Raw genomic sequence first — 12,144 nt, 5'->3', positions numbered from 1 at the left:
TGACGAATCAATAAAAGCGCTATAGTACAATGAACTACTTGAATTCATGTGCGTACAATATGTACATACATATGTATGTTTGTATGTATTTTGACAACACCTGTGTGTACACGCGTTTGTTTATTAAATAAACATTAAAAGAAGAATTCATAATTTTCGAATGATATACTATATAGACAGGGAAGTAGTGCCTTGCCAATAAGCATACTTTTGTTTACTTTCAATATGCAAAAAGTACATGAATAATAATTTTTACACTAAACTATTATTAATTATATACAATCATGATTCAATGTGAAAAATGAGTACACTACTCTATTTATATTTGTATATTTATAAAGAAAAAGTATATATATATACTATATATACATATGTACATATAAAGTCATAGTCATAAAGTATACGTATGCCTTATATTGATTGTGCGAATCACAGGTAAATGACTTTAAATACATAATATGCTTGCAAATATACATATGCATGTATATTTATACAGACATATGTACATACGTATATACTTATACCCAGTAGAAACTTTTTGGGGCACTCCTAGTGCGACAGCCAAAAGTAGCGTTTTTCGGACATCAAAAAACTATGCTATCAATTTTTTTTAAATTTTAAGGATATGCTTACACATATTTTCATTTAAAAAATAAAATTTTTGAAGAGGGAAAAAATAAATATTTTTTGAGTTAACGCAAGAACTATTTGAGAAATCGATTTTAGAATTTTGTTATAAAGCTAGTACAACCTATTGAAGGGTGAAAATATCAATTTTTGTTTATTTATTTATTTTTTTGGTTACAGGCTAAGTTTTTCGTACTTTAAAAATATTGAATGTGCTACTTCCAAACTAACTTTGGGGGACTTTTAATTTAATTTAACATAATTCTAAGGAGTTACATGGATTGCCATGAGCAAAAAAATGCCTATCAATAATTCTTTTTATGTAATAAAAATAAAATATTTTTTCCAAAATGTTTATTATTCCAAGATAAATATTTAACAAAGATCTTGTGAAAGTTTCAAAAGAAATTATTAAAACTCGGCCACTACGGCGACATTTCCGTAGGTCTCTCGGTAAAAATTTTCCACCGCGTTGACAGCAGAACTTCTTATAGGCTCATGCGAAGTAAAAAAAAATTAATTTGATTTCCACAATGTTTTTTTTTCAAACCAGTTCATGTTGCACGCAAATTTCCAGTTGGGAAGTGATTTCATTTGTATGTCTTTACAGAAGTCAGCATGTAATTCTAAGAATACAGCCGTGAAATTTGGCTTCTATTAATTCTCGCATTAGTCAATTTCATGCCTAACACGCGGTTTAACATCAAAAGTCTTGTTGTTGGAATTATTTCACATTTTATTTTGTGTTTATTTTGATAAATTCTACTCTACGAAGAATCACAATACACTTACTTAACCAATATACACGTTTTTTTTTAGTTTTACATTAATTACCGTTAGCTATTTGGGTTAGCTTATACCCTCTAGCATTCAATTTTAGCTGTGTTGTGCATGCTATATATAATATTAAGCTGAAATCATGATTTCTGAGATTTTTTTACAAGAGCAGGCCTTATCGGACTTGTTAGTGGTATCTATGTAAAAAAATATAATTAAAAAAATTAAAGAGATTGAATGACTAACTTCCCGTTTCCTCTTAATCGAGGTTTATAGTGCAATATTTGCTTAAAATTTTAAGCTTTTACCAAACCATATTCACGATAACCTTTACTCAAGTTTAGTAGCCTCAACCTCCATATTTTTGTCGCGCCAAATTTTTGTTCTCTAAAAATTGATCTGCTGCATTTAGAAACAATTTCTGCCATAGATTTTTGTAAAATCGACAAATTCATAAAAAATCATAAGTTTGAGCATTGTTTTTTTGTAATTATTTCGTACCTTCTGTTATGCTGATATGCTCACAGATCAGCACTCAGTAAACGTCTGCGTCAGCGATTTCGAGTTAGGTTTATTACTTGCTAAGTCTTGTTGAAGCGAAGACGGTTTGACTTATTTTACACTTTGGATGAAATATCTTGAATTTTGAGAGTATTCTAATCACTGCTACTTTTGAATAAGAATATAGTTGTGTATGAGTTGGTCAGGTCAAGGAATATTAGTCACTTGGCATAAATACAACCAACAATGACCGTCGTCGTTACTAGAACGATTCTAAAGTTATTATTGATAAAATAAAAGCCAATATGTTCGACCAGTTTAAGTTTATGCCAGTTTTTTCAATAATTCTTGGGGAACCCAGACCAACATAAATATTTTAATTGTTCAGATGAAAAAAGTTCTTGCTTTCCTAAAATTTGTTTTTTTTTATAGTTTTTCTATATATATTTTACTCATAAACTAGTGTTGATGCCATTGAAAATGGTAAAAATGAAAGCATTTTTTAATAAGTTGAAACTCAATGGCAAACATTATGTAGATAAGTATGTGATAAAAATAAAAACTTGGATATTTGAATTTTTCACAAAAAATTTGAGGTTAAGTGAAAAAGTCTGTATACAAAAGTTATAGATGAAAAACCTCAAAATTTATGTGAAAATGCATATATACATAAATATATGTATAAAAGTTATAGATTCTTTTATTAACTACAACATTGCCATATAACTTTTTCTATGTACATATATGACGTAGTGTTGCCGGAAATCGCGGTAAACCATTTTTCGTCCTTAAAAACTCAAAAAAACGCTCTTTCCTTTTCCCGACCTCAGATCGCCCGTCAATTAGTTTTGCTTTAATGTTTGTTATTTTTTTATCTTTCTTTTCCGATGGGTTTGATTTCATTATTTACCTGATCTGTCAAAAATATAATATTATATGGAAAATATAGAAAATCGCACCTGATACTTTTTTGCAGTCACTGTAACATAACAACTTTAATTACCTTGAAGCACTTATGTTCAAAGCCTCAAAATTTCGCGAACACTTACAAAGTACCGTTAGAGATAAAGTGTCATTCAACTGCAAATTTTTGAACTCGCTGAAATATGTACATATGTAGTAGGTTCCCGACTTGCTTATTCAATACACTTCAGTTGCTTGAGTTTTACCTACGGACGGCCACCCACAACAAAAAAGTAACAAATTCGCAACGCGTTCTGCAACAATAAATCTGCTTATTAGCCAAAATAATGCTAATGAAAACCTGGAAAATAGTTAATGCACGCAAGCACTAAACACACGCCTAAAATACTCGGCATTTTCACTCACACTTCCTTTACAAAACATTACACTCTTCGTACTAAATTAATTACTGTAAATTTCAGGCGAAGCGTGTGTGTTGCAAAAATAGTCATAAAAGAACACAATTCCTGCGATATTTCCTTGAAGTTTCAGTAAACGGCTAATTGGCTGTTTTTTACAAGCAATGACCAAATAATTTGCCAGCAAAATTTTTTTAGAAAGCAACAAAAAATCTAAAGCACCAAACTTACCTAAAACGCAGGTGCAACTTTCCAAATATAAAAATTTCGTGAAAAAAGCGTATAAAAAATTTAAAAATTTTAAATAAAAAAAACGAAAATTTGATAGCATAAATACATACACACACAAACAGAGTTACGAACGGTACGACGCAGGCGCACAAACTTAACGCCACATACATTATGCATGTACTGTAAGTGGCAGTAGAGTGCATTTTTGATAGAAGAAAGGCAACATTGGCGTCAATGACCATGAAATTCATTAAATTATATCAGCCACTACGAATTGGTTAACTCGCCGGAGTTTTTGATATTGGCTGCTGAATACGATTTTAATGCGAACGAAATTTCCAAATTTACACCCAAAATTTCCAGCGCAATAACAGTTATAAGACATACTAACATACCTACATACATACAAACCTGTGCAGTGTGTTGGTGTGGTGCGCCCAGCCAGAGTTGTGGCGCATAGATAAAATGTCTGCTGGTGATTATCAGCTTCGTGACATGCCATCCATGTCGATGTGATGCGCCGCCGCGGCGTTGATCGGCAAGTAACGGCAAGTGGAGACAAGGCAAGATAAGGGATTTGTTGGAATGTTGGCATGCATTCTAGTCAGGCTTTCGTTGGCTGCGCGCCGTTACAGTTACATACCGATTCATTTGAAATTTGCATATTTTTTCTTAAATTTTTGACCAAAGTTTTTTTCAGTGTGTTTTACTCTGCTCACGCGGAATTAAGCTGTGTTCAAAGCTTCTAATTTAGATCGCAGTGTTTGGTTGTTATTTTCCAGTACACAATTCCTTTTTTGAGTTAATGAATTGTATCTTCTTCTTCTTTATTGGCGTAGACACCCCTTACGCGGTTATAGCCGAGTTAACAACAGAGTGAGTAACGAATTATATACGTTATAGAAAAAACATTAGGTGCATAACACTAAGAGCCGTTTTCTCAATGTTTGGTTAGCAGCCACCCGTCAGTTAAGTTCTGGTTAACTTAACCAAGAATTCTTCTTTCGATAAAGAACCGTTTTTTAACCAAAACTTAACTGACAGATGGCTGCTAATCAGATTTTGTGGAAACTGACTGATCCCAACGCTTCGACACTGCAACGAATTGGCAGGAAAAAACTTTTATTTCACTGTTCTAAAAATTTTATAATATTTTTATTGTTGTTTTTTATTTATAATATTTTAAAATATTTTTAGTACTCTAGATGTTACTTTATGCGGAAAAAAAATTTATTTGTTAAAAAATTTTACACCAACCCAACGCCTTAAACAAAAAGGTATACGCTTGAAGTGCATATTTTACCGTTATAGTAGTATGAAAGACATCCCAGATTGTTCTCAAATTTTCAAGATTCTTTTCGGATGCCAGTAGCAGCCACAAATCCACTATATCTGTATAGGTTAGCAAGATATTTCAAACTAACCTAAACTTTATCGAACAGGAACAGCAGTAAGCCTTTGGTGAGAGATCTTCTCCATTTAAAGCAATGGCTTTTATACCTTATATTCGAAATTTTTTTATTCAAAATGCAACATTTTTTCATGAGCAAAAAATTGCTCAGAGTATTATTATTTTTTTTTTTTTTTCAAATTATGCAGATAAGTTATTTTCTATCACCGCATGAAAATATGATGTTGAAAATGTTATTTTTTCAACAGTCTTATTTGAATTTATATATCCAAAAACGCTCATAAATGTATAGCATATATATACATACATACATATGTATGTACTTATTAGGGTGAGTCGAAAGAACGTGAATCTTTTTTCATTTGGTACTCTAACAGTAAGTTCTTAGCAAATCCCTCCAAATATGAGCTCTTTATTGTAACGGGAAGGTCCTCCGCCTTACTGATTTTCGGTTTTGGCTTTGGAAAAACAAACAAACATTTTCGGTTTTCTGCTCCACCCTAGTGTCTATAACATATAGTATATATGATAATCTCCATTTTGGTTCAATGGTTTGTAGGGCCATTGGGTTGCTTAACCCCACTTCAACGAAAGAAATATGTGCACAAACACACACACACTTATGCATATCAGAGGCTGCCGCAGGCGAATTGGCTCATTGACCATTTGAGATTTTTGAATATATTGTAATTTGGCAGGTTGTTGCTTTTTCCTATGTTAATGAATTGAACATCGCTCGTCCACTCTCGCATGCGTGCGTTTATTTGCTGTTGTTGTTGTTAAAGTTGTTGTGATAGTGTCGCCAAGTGTTGCTTTAACTCTACTAAAAATACAAAACACCAATACAGCGTGATATGTGTAAGATATACATACATATACATATGTACAACAAAAACCCAAAGCAACAACAGCAAGTCCGCAGTTAGCAGTGAAAAGGCTAAAACGCATTAACTTTTAGCTATTATCGGCATTTATTTTTTGTATCTATTTAATTTTATTTTATTCGCTTTTGTTGTTGTTGTTGCTTTTTTTTATAATTTCGTCCATTGCCTGCTGTCTTGGGCGCGTTCTTAGGTGAGTGCGCCATGGCAAAGAAACGCAGTCGAAAGCAGAAATTCCGAATTTACAATAACAATACGGTTTTTTTGATTTCCAAAGAATTCATTGACCTTTCTCTTTTTCTATGGCGCTCTCACGCACACAGCGTTTGTACATTTGTATGTTTTTTGGGTGTTTTTGTGAGCCAAGTTAACCCATAACAACAAGGCAAGCAATCGATCGCTGACGATAGGTATTGAAAAGGGAGACGGTTCGGCGGGTGCGCCGGCTTAAGCAACAACTAAACAAGCGCCCAAAAAGTGTCCGCACGCTAGCGCGTACTATATACAAAAACTACATCAACAACAACATGTAGGCATAACGCAATCAGAATCCAAGTCAGCTGTGCGGCGTAGAGTGTAACGCACGAACAAGTGGCTGGGCTTCACTTCTGGCCGAAACCGCCGTCTCAGCGGCTTAAATGAAGAATAGACTCTTAGCACCGTTCTTGCTCGCGTTTGTAGTTTCTTTTTTTTATGTTTTTTATATTGTGCTTACCGTTGCCAATATTTTTTATATTTTTTTATAGCTGCGCTTTGTGTTGTTCTTTTGATAGGCGTTGTTTTTCGGCAGCTAGGTTGTTGCTTCCTTTTAAAATTTTTGTTTTTATTTTTTCTTCATTAATTGCATTAATTTGTTTATATAATTAATTGATTTTTGTTCACTCAAAAAAGCATTGACCACATGAGCTCACTTGGCTATATTTTTATTGTGATTATATACTAAAGTGGGCAAAAAATAGTAAGACTTTTTAATTTTTATTTCGAAATCGCGAAAACGCATGCGTCGCTATATATTCTTTCTAAGTTGGTATGACTGTCAGTGACATCTGTGCCAAATGTCACATCGAAATAATAATTAGTATTTAGTATACGCTGGTCTTGACGACGAACCACGTCCAGGACGGCCACCAACATCAACTGATGAACAACAATCGACGATCAATTCAGAGATCTTACTTGTTGGAATATCGGAAGGATCAGTGAAAACCATTTTGAAAGATAATTTGGTCCTAAGAAAAGTAAAAGCACGATTGCTTCCAAAATCACTACATTTTTCGAAAAACAGCGTCACTTCAACGTCTGTGAAACAATGCTGTCCGATTGCCAGGATGTCATGAAACGTATTATTACTGGCGAAAAGTGTTGGATCTATGCTTACAACCTGGATACAAACGATGCCTTAGACATTAATTCATGCAAAATTTCATCGAGATATCTTCTGAAATGAAGAATTTTCCCTGCAAGCCCTTGACTCCGATCGTTCAGTTTGTATGGCAGCTATATGCTATTGTGGTTCGATATCGGCCATTACGACATATGTATGAGCAGCTTCTTGTTGAGAAAAGAACATGTGCAAAATTTCAGATCGATATCTCAAAAACTGAGGGACTCGTTCGCATAAATACAGACAGACGGATCGGAAAGAATGACATGGTTAAATCGACTCTTTTATATATACATTAGGGTGCTTTTTTTTGGAACTATTAATTGTTTTCAGTCCCGTCACGAAATTTCCTTGGAAATACCCTAAAAAAAATTCTCTGAAAATTTTAGCTCTTAACTTTAGCAACATTAAGAACTGGACCAGGGCATGTGAAAATGTATGTAAAAAAAACTATGAAAATTCCATACAGCCTTACTTAAAAAGCCGAATATCTCGAGAAGTATTAATGATAGCGATTTTGACCTTGGACTTTTTTTTAAATTTCCTACAGGTTTGTCATGAACATTTTTTCTATAGCTCTTGTCATTTACGAGATATATACAAAAAAATGCGAATTTCATGGAAAAATCAGGTTTAGAGCCCCGTACTACCTCGCCGGTGTGAGTTACGACTTTGTTGCACTGCGCACTTTTGTAGAGTGAACAATTCTGAGAAATATGCGTCTAAAGTCAAAGCGATGCCAAAAAATACCTCTGATCTGTAGGAATTTAAAGATAAAAAATCATGATTGTAGTGTATTTTCTATGGATCCATCTATGGACTGGTCCAGTTCTTAATGTTAATATTAAGGGCTAAAATTTTCAGGGAATTTTTTTTAGGGTATTTCCAAGGAAATTTCGTGACGGGACTGAAAACAATTAATAGTTAAAAAAACACCCTAATGTATGTACATATATGCTTCATAGGTCTTCTGACTTTTAACTTGACGGTCTAAGCTTCTCACTGTCCAAACAATGACTCATGGTCAAAAAAATATTTAAAAAATAATAAAAAAAGATGCCGTTTTAGTGATATTTCTAAAAACTACTAACAGTTCTAGCTGTAAGGCGCTATCTTTAATGCCTATATGCTACAATTTCTCCCTTAATAAGAAAAAATAATATTTTTTATTTTAAACACACACACACACAAAAGTAGTATCCTACTCACTTTTTAATTGTAAACGCTTCCCACAATGAGGCATCCATTCTTGCTGGGCTTTACAAAGTCAGTTTCACTGGCGCATTGTGCTTTTGTAATCCGCACATTGGCGTACAGTAAGTAAGACTTACAATAATAAGGCGTTGCTGCTGCACTGTTTCTTACAATTTTTAACAAATATTTACAAAAGTGTTTTATACGAAAGTCTATGTTTAAACACGTGTTTCGACATTTTTGTGTAAATATATGCTTTCTTTCTACATTTCTACATTTTAACGCAATCATTTCCTTTCCGCGTGCATAACTGTCTTTTGAGTTTTATTTCTATGTATATCTGTATGTAGATATGTATATACATTTATTGTACACATATGTATGTGCATATGCGTTTGTGTATTTAGTTGTGATCCATTTTATAAAACTTGCATAGCTGCTCTATATTTTTCTACTAATGTCCCGGCATTTTAGTTGCTCTCCTCCATATTTTTATGGTTTTTTTTTTGTTTGGTAAATAATTACACACTTTCGTTGAAAACTGCGCTGTGTCCTAAATAACATAAATTACTCCAACTGAGTATAGTAGACTCAGCTGTGGCATAGTATTGTTTCTTTAAATTAATGGCTTTTTAAATAACTATTTCCACCATTTCGTTTACTGTACTAATTTCGACAAAATCGAAGACAAATTGCCTCAATTTTTAACAGCTTAAACATTTCTGAGAAACACTTTCATTAAGTAATTTATTCAAAGTGTTAGATACATACATATATTTGCGAAAGGTAGTACGCAATCACGATTACTGAATGGAAATGACTTTTTTCCTCCCTGGCTTGCAAGCATCTCCACCTCGGTACCCCATATAATATAATAGTATTTTTTATTCTTACTTTTTCATAAAGTGTCGACTTTTTCCGAAATATTTTCACCAGCCAAAAAATATGTATTTAAAATATGCGAAAAGCATTTAAATTGCGTTAAATTTACCAAAAGTTTATTATTTGCTTGCTAAAAGAAAAAAATCATTAAATTCAACTTAAATATTTATTGACTTAAAAGTTTTTTGCATCATTTCAAATATTTACATATTTCTGATATTCTGCATTTCTCTACTTTCAGCTCTTCCTATTGCACATTTCTATCCAGTTTCCGGCGCCAATGAATGCATTTACATGGACAACAAACTATTAAGAATACAAACATGTTTCATTTTAGCTTATTTGTAATAGCTATTATATTATATTAAGTTTTTCTCAAATAAAATGCAATTAAATTTAAGAAAATTTTGTAATAAATAATTTAATTTTATGTAATATTAATTATTTTAAAATTTTTTTACAAATAAAATACAATAAAATTAAAAAAAAAAATAAATCAGTGCATTCTGTTATTTCGCTTTGGCACAGTAGTAAATAGTTCTGCAGCTAACATGTTAATATAGCAACATTATGCTACTTTACCGGCCCTGTTGATTACAGCGCTTCTGCCTGAATTTCATTGCATACCCCAGAGGCGCTATGTTTCGCCATGTAACAGCGACACTGTCTTACCGACTCTGTATTACCGACTCTGTTGATTACAGCGCTTCCGCGCGAAAATCGTTGCATACCCTAGAGGCGCACTGTTTTGCCGGCAACAGTTTGGCGGCCACTGTAGCTGCAAAATAGCACCCACCTACTGTGCCGTTCTGGGCGCCTAGTACAATTTGCCAAATTCAGGAAAAGCATTTCTGTCGATTCACGGCGTCGCTGCCGGCGTTGCGCAGCAGCGGGTTGAAGATTTAAAATGCTTGTAAAAAGAGTAGGAATGGGCCGATTTTAATCAAATTTGGTGGAATTTTATAAAAAATTATTTAGAAAAAAATGGCATTAAAATTTTTTTAATAAAAATTTTTTTAAAAAAGTTTTTTGATAAAAATCTTTTAAAATTTAATAATATGCACTTTTTTATTATAATATTGGTTTTGACAAAATTGTTTTTAATAAAATTGTTTTTAATAAAAATTTTTTATAATAAAAATTTTGTATTAAAATTTTTTTTTGTTTCTTTTTGAAATACTTCTATAATTTCCTGCTCTTAAATGAAATGGGCGATTTTTATCAAAATTGCTGGAATTTTGTAGAAAATTAGTTTAATAAAAATGGAATTGGCTTTTTTTAATAAAAATGTTTTTAATAAAAATATTTTTAATAAAAAACTTTTAATAAAAATTTTTTAATAAAAATTTTTTAACACACTTTTTTTTAAATAAATCTTTTTCAATAAAAACTTTTTATAATAAAAATTTTTTATAATAAAAATTTTTTAAATAAAAATGTTTTTGCATAATAAATATTTTTTATAATAAATGGGCGATTTTTTATAATTTTTTTATAATAAAATTTTTTTATTAATAAAAATTTTTTAATAAATTTTTAAAAATTTTTTTGCAAAATTTTTTTTTTGTTATAAATTTTTTATAATTTGCGAAATCGGCGATTTTTATCAAAATTGCTGGAATTTTGTAGAAAATTTGTTTAAAAAAATGGAATTGGCTTTTTTTAATAAAAATGTTTTTAATAAAAATATTTTTAATAAAAAACTTTTAATACAAATTTTTTAATACACACTTTTTTAAATAAAACTTTTTCAATAAAAATTTTTTGTAATAAAAATGTTTTATAATAAAAATGTTTTATAATAAAAATTTTTATAATAATAAATAATTTTTTATAATAAAAATTTTTTTTTAATAAATTTTTTTTTTATAATAAAAAACTTTTAATAAATTTTTTTACACACATTTTTTTTTTAATAAATGTTTTTGCAAAATTTTTTTTTTGTTATAAATTTTTTATAATTTGCGAAATGGGCGATTTTTATCAAAATTGCTGGAATTTTGTAAAAAATTAGTTTAATAAAAATGGAATTGGCTTTTTTTAATAAAAATGTTTTTAATAAAAATATTTTTAATAAAAAACTTTTAATACAAATTTTTTAACACACATTTTTTTAAATAAAAATTTTTCAATAAAAACCTTTTATAATAAAAATGTTTTATAATAAAAATGTTTTATAATAAAAATTTTTTATAATAAAAATTTTTTATAATAAAAATTTTTTATAATAAAATTTTTTTATTAAATTTTTTTTTTATTTTTTTTTTAATAAATGTTTTTGCAAAATTTTTTTTTTGTTATAAATTTTTTATAATTTGCGAAATGGGCGATTTTTATCAAAATTGCTGGAATTTTGTAAAAAATTAGTTTAATAAAAATGGAATTGGCTTTTTTAATAAAAATGTTTTTAATAAAAATATTTTTAATAAAAAACTTTTAATAAAAATTTTTTAATACAAACTTTTTTAAATAAAACTTTTTCAATAAAAACTTTTTATAATAAAAATTTTTTATAATAAAAATTTTTTTTTTAATAAATGTTTTTGCAAAATTTTTTTTTGTTATAAATTTTTTATAATTTGCGAAATGGGCGATTTTTATCAAAATTGCTGGAATTTTGTAAAAAATTAGTTTAATAAAAATGGAATTGGCTTTTTTTAATAAAAATGTTTTTAATAAAAATATTTTTAATAAAAAACTTTTAATAAAAATTTTCTAATACACATTTTTTTAAATAACACTTTTTTAATAAAAGCTTTTTATAATAAAAATTTTTTATAAAACAAATTTTTTGTGATAAAATTTTTTTTTATTTTTTTTAAATAAATGTTTTTGAATTTTTTTTTTGTTATAAATTTTTTATAATTAGTGTTGGGTTTGGTAGTGAAATTTACTCTTTACTGAAATGGGCGATTTTAATCAAAATTTTGTGAG

General features: G+C 29.7%; 1 long non-coding RNA gene across 2 annotated transcripts in view; it reads left to right on the top strand.

Moving 5' to 3' along the window:
* The window catches only part of LOC126762261 (uncharacterized), a 146,403-nt gene extending 136,752 nt beyond the window's left edge, over positions 1-9,651 (top strand). For both annotated transcript variants that reach the window (XR_007667435.1, XR_007667434.1), the window contains exon 5: positions 9,452-9,651. This is a non-coding gene — a long non-coding RNA (uncharacterized LOC126762261). The remainder of the gene's footprint in view (positions 1-9,451) is intronic.
* Positions 9,652-12,144: the final 2,493 nt, after the last annotated feature.

This window comes from Bactrocera neohumeralis, chromosome 6, assembly GCF_024586455.1.
Source record: "Bactrocera neohumeralis isolate Rockhampton chromosome 6, APGP_CSIRO_Bneo_wtdbg2-racon-allhic-juicebox.fasta_v2, whole genome shotgun sequence".
NCBI lineage: Eukaryota > Metazoa > Arthropoda > Insecta > Diptera > Tephritidae > Bactrocera > Bactrocera neohumeralis.
Note: the sequence above shows the minus strand (reverse complement) of the source record. Positions and strands in the feature narration are given on the sequence as shown.